Here is a 5875-nt window from a genome sequence, read left to right as displayed (position 1 = left end):
TAACAAAATCTTGATGTCCCCAATCCTATGTTTTGTATGTTTTTTCCACGTGTCTTGACATACAATGTATCCCTGCAGAGTTTGGTGAAGATCTGAGTATGTAGTTTTTGACCTTATCTGGAACCTCCCATCTGAAAATTTGAAAATTCCTAAAAAATCCGTCCAAAATCTTGTTGACCCCAATCTCTTGTTTTGTACGTTTTTTCCACGTGTCTTGACATCCAATGTATCCCTGCAAAGTTTGGTGAAGATCTGAGTATGTAGTTTTTGACCTTATCTGGAACCACATTTCTGAAAATTTGAAAATTCTTAAAAAAATCGTCCAAAATCTTGATGTCTCCAATCTCTTGTTTTGTACGGTTTTTCCACGTGTCTTGACATCCAATGTATCCCTGCAAAGTTTGGTGAAGATCTGAGTATGTAGTTTTTGACCTTATCTGGAACCGCATTTCTGAAAATTTGAAAATTCCTAAAAAATCCGTCCAAAATCTTGATGACCCCAATCTCTTGTTTTGTACGTTTTTTCCACGTGTCTTGACATCCAATGTATCCCTGCAAAGTTTGGTGAAGATCTGAGTATGTCGTTTTTGACCTTATCTGGAACCTCCTATCTGAAAATTTGAAAATTCTTAAAAAATTCGTCCAAAATCTTGATGTCTCCAATCTCTTGTTTTGTACGTTTTTTCCACGTGTCTTGACACCCAATGTATCCCTGCAAAGTTCGGTGAAGATCTGAGTATGTAGTTTTTGACCTTATCTGGAACCTCCTATCTGAAAATTTGAAAATTTTTAAAAAATTCGTCCAAAATCTTGATGTTTCCAATCTCTTGTTTTGTACGTTTTTTCCACGTGTCTTGACATCCAATGTTTAACTGCAATGTTTGGTGAAGATCTGAGTATGTAGTTTTTGACCTTATATGGAACCTCCCATGTGAAAATTTGAAAATTCCTAAAAAATCCGTCCAAAATCTTGATGACCCCAATCTCTTGTTTTGTACGTTTTTTCCACGTGTCTTGACATCCAATGTATCCCTGCAAAGTTTGGTGAAGATCTGAGTATGTCGGTTTTGACCTTATCTGGAACCTCCTATCTGAAAATTTGAAAATTCTTAAAAAAATTCGTCCAAAATCTTGATGTCTCCAATCTCTTGTTTTGTACGTTTTTTCCACGTGTCTTGACACCCAATGTATCCCTGCAAAGTTCGGTGAAGATCTGAGTATGTAGTTTTTGACCTTATCTGGAACCTCCTATCTGAAAATTTGAAAATTCTTAAAAAATTCGTCTAAAATCTTGATGTCTCAAATCTCTTGTTTTGTACGTTTTTCCACGTGTCTTGACATCCCATGTATCCCTGCAAAGTTTGGTGAAGATCTGAGTATGTAGTTTTTGACCTTATCTGGAACCTCCCATCTGAAAATTTGAAAATTCCTAAAAAATCCGTCCAAAATCTTGATGACCCCAATCTCTTGTTTTGTACGTTTTTTCCACGTGTCTTGACATCCAATGTATCCCTGTTAAGTTTGGTGAAGATCTGAGTATGTAGTTTTTGACCTTATCTGGAACATCCTTTCTGAAAATTTGAAAATTCTTAAAAAATTCGTCCAAAAATCTTGATGTCTCCAATCTCTTGTTTTGTACGTTTTTTCCACGTGTCTTGACATCCAATGTATCCCTGCAAAGTTTGATGAAGATCTGAGTATGTAGTTTTTGACCTTATCTGGACCCTCCTTTCTGAAAATTTGAAAATTCTTAAAAAATTCGTCCAAATTCTTGATGTCTCCAATCTCTTGTTTTGTACGTTTTTTCCACGTGTCTTGACATCCAATGTATCCCTGCAAAGTTTGGTGAAGATCTGAGTATGTAGTTTTTGACCTTATATGGAACCTCCTTTCTGAAAATTTGAAAATTCTTAAAAAATTCGTCCAAAATCTTGATGTCCCCAATCCTATGTCTTGTATGTTTTTTCCACGTGTCTTGACATCCAATGTATTCCTGCAAAGTTTGGTGAAGATCTGAGTATGTAGTTTTTGACCTTATATGGAACCTCCTATCTGAAAATTTGAAAATTCTTAAAAAATTCGGCCAAAATCTTGATGTCCCCAATCCTATGTTTTGTATGTTTTTTCCACGTGTCTTGACATCCAATGTATCCATGCAAAGTTTGGTGAAGATCTGAGTATGTAGTTTTTGACCTTATATGGAATCTCCTTTCTGAAAATTCTTAAAAAATTCGTCCAAAATCTTGATGTCACCAATCCTATGTTTTGTATGTTTTTTCCACGTGTCTTGACATCCAATGTATCCATGCAAAGTTTGATGAAGATCTGAGTATGTCGTTTTTGATCTTATCTGGAACCTCCCATCTGAAAATTTGAAAATTCTTAAAAAATTCGTCGAAAATCTTGATGTCTCCAATCTCTTGTTTTGTACGTTTTTTCCACGTGTCTTGACATGCAAAGTATCCCTGCAAAGTTTGGTGAAGATCTGAGTATGTAGTTTTTGACCTTATATGGAACCTCCTATCTGAAAATTTGAAAATTCTTAAAAAATTTGACCAAAATCTTGATGTCCCCAATCCTATGTTTTGTATGTTTTTTCCACGTGTCTTGACATCCAATGTATCCCTGCAGAGTTTGGTGAAGATCTGAGTATGTCGTTTTTGACCTTATATGGAACCTCCTATCTGAAAATTTGTAAATTCTTAAAAAATTTGACCAAAATCTTGATGTCCCCAATCCTATGTTTTGTATGTTTTTTCCACGTGTCTTGACATCCAATGTATCCCTGCAAAGTTTGGTGAAGATCTGAGTATGTCGTTTTTGACCTTATCTGGAACATCCTTTCTGAAAATTTGAAAATTCTTAAACAATTCCTCCAAAATCTTGATGTCTCCAATCTCTTGTTTTCTACGTTTTTTCCACGTGTCTTGACATCCAATGTATCTATGCAAAGTTTGATGAAGATCTGAGTATGTCGTTTTTGACCTTATCTGGAACCTCCCATCTGAAAATTTGAAAATTCTTAAAAAATTCGTCGAAAATCTTGATGTCTCCAATCTCTTGTTTTGTACGTTTTTTCCACGTGTCTTGACATGCAAAGTATCCCTGCGAAGTTTGGTGAAGATCTGAGTATGTAGTTTTTGACCTTATCTGGAACCTCCTATCTGAAAATTTGAAAATTCTTAAAAAAATCGTCCAAAATCTTGATGTCTCCAATCTCTTGTTTTGTACGTTCTTTCCACGTGTCTTGACATCCAATGTATCCCTGCAATGTTTGGTGAAGATCTGAGTATGTAGTTTTTGACCTTATATGGAACCTCCTATCTGAAAATTTGAAAATTCTTAAAAAATTCGTCCAAAATCTTGATGTCTCCCATCTCTTGTTTTGTACGTTTTTTCCACGTGTCTTGACATCCAATGTATTCCTGCAATGTTTGGTGAAGATCTGAGTATGTAGTTTTTGACCTTATAAGGAACCTCCTATCTGAAAATTTGAAAATTCTTAAAAAATTTGACCAAAATTTTGATGTCCCCAATCCTATGTTTTGTATGTTTTTTCCACGTGTCTTGACATCCAATGTATCCCTGCAGAGTTTGGTGAAGATCTGAGTATGTAGTTTTTGACCTTATCTGGAACCTCCCATCTGAAAATTTGAAAATTCTTAAAAAATTCGTCGAAAATCTTGATGTCTCCAATCTCTTGTTTTATACGTTTTTTCCACGTGTCTTGACATGCAAAGTATCCCTGCAACGTTTGGTGAAGATCTGAGTATGTAGTTTTTGACCTTATCTGGAACCTCCTATCTGAAAATTTGAAAATTCTTAAAAAATTCGTCCAAAATCTTGATGTCTCCAATCTCTTGTCTTGTACGTTTTTTCCACGTGTCTTGACATCCAATGTATCCCTGCAATGTTTGGTGAAGATCTGAGTATGTAGTTTTTGACCTTATATGGAACCTCCTATCTGAAAATTTGAAAATTCTTAAAAAATTCGTCCAAAGTCTTGATGTCTCCAATCTCTTGTTTTGTACGTTCTTTCCACGTGTCTTGACATCCAATGTATCCCTGCAATGTTTGGTGAAGATCTGAGTATGTAGTTTTTGACCTTATATGGAACCTCCTATCTGAAAATTTGAAAATTCTTAAAAAAATTTAACAAAATCTTGATGTCCCCAATCCTATGTTTTGTATGTTTTTTCCACGTGTCTTGACATACAATGTATCCCTGCAGTGTTTGGTGAAGATCTGAGTATGTAGTTTTTGACCTTATCTGGAACCTCCCATCTGAAAATTTGAAAATTCCTAAAAAATCCGTCCAAAATCTTGATGACCCCAATCTCTTGTTTTGTACGTTTTTTCCACGTGTCTTGACATCCAATGTATCCCTGCAAAGTTTGGTGAAGATCTGAGTATGTAGTTTTTGACCTTATCTGGAACCACATTTCTGAAAATTTGAAAATTCTTAAAAAAATCGTCCAAAATCTTGATGTCTCCAATCTCTTGTTTTGTACGTTTTTTCCACGTGTCTTGACATCCAATGTATCCCTGCAAAGTTTGGTGAAGATCTGAGTATGTAGTTTTTGACCTTATATGGAACCTCCTTTCTGAAAATTTGAAAATTCTTAAAAAATTCGTCCAAAATCTTGATGTCTCCAATCTCTTGTTTTGTACGTTTTTTCCACGTGTCTTGACATCCAATGTATCCCTGCAAAGTTTGGTGAAGATCTGAGTATGTAGTTTTTGACCTTATATGGAACCTCCTATCTGAAAATTGGAAAATTCTTAAAAAATTCGTCGAAAATCTTGATGTCTCCAATCTCTTGTTTTGAACGTTTTTTCCACGTGTCTTGACATCCAATGTATCCCTGCAAAGTTTGGTGAAGATCTGAGTATGTAGTTTTTGACCTTATCTGGAACCTCCTATCTGAAAATTTGAAAATTCTTAAAAAATTCGTCCAAAATCTTGATGTCTCCAATCTCTTGTTTTGTACGTTTTTTCCACGTGTCTTGACATCCAATGTATCCCTGCAATGTTTGGTGAAGATCTGAGTATGTAGTTTTTGACCTTATCTGGAACATCCTTTCTGAAAATTTGAAAATTCTTAAAAAATTCGTCCAAAATCTTGATGTCTCCAATATCTTGTTATGTACGTTTTTTCCACGTGTCTTGACATCCAATGTATCCCTGCAAAGTTTGGTGAAGATCTGAGTATGTAGTTTTTGACCTTATATGGAACCTCCCATCTGAAAATTTGAAAATTCCTAAAAAATCCGTCCAAAATCTTGATGACCCCAATCTCTTGTTTGGTTCGTTTTTTCCACGTGTCTTGACATCCAATGTATCCCTGCAAAGTTTGGTGAAGATCTGAGTATGTAGTTTTTGACCTTATCTGGAACCTCATTTCTGAAAATTTGAAAATTCCTCAAAATCTCGTCCAAAATCTTGATGTCTCCAATCTCTTGTTTTGTACGTTTTTTCCACGTGTCTTGACATCCAATGTATCCCTGCAAAGTTTGGTGAAGATCTGAGTATGTAGTTTTTGACCTTATCTGGAACCTCCTATCTGAAAATTTGAAAATTCTTAAAAAATTCGTCCAAAATCTTGATGTCTCCAATCTCTTGTTTTGTACGTTTTTTCCGCGTGTCTTGACATCCAATGTATCCCTGCATAGTTTGGTGAAGATCTGAGTATGTAGTTTTTGACCTTATATGGAACCTCCTATCTGAAAATTTGAAAATTCTTAAAAAATTCGACCAAAATCTTGATGTCCCCAATCCTATGTTTTGTATGTTTTGTCCACGTGTCTTGACATCCAATGTATCCCTGCAAAGTTTGGTGAAGATCTGAGTATGTAGTTTTTGACCTTATCTGGA

This window comes from Lepisma saccharinum, unplaced genomic scaffold, assembly GCF_977018435.1.
Source record: "Lepisma saccharinum unplaced genomic scaffold, izLepSacc3.1 HAP1_SCAFFOLD_129, whole genome shotgun sequence".
Lineage (NCBI taxonomy): Eukaryota > Metazoa > Arthropoda > Insecta > Zygentoma > Lepismatidae > Lepisma > Lepisma saccharinum.
The sequence above is the reverse complement of the archived record's forward strand: the minus strand, read 5'-3'. Positions refer to the sequence as shown.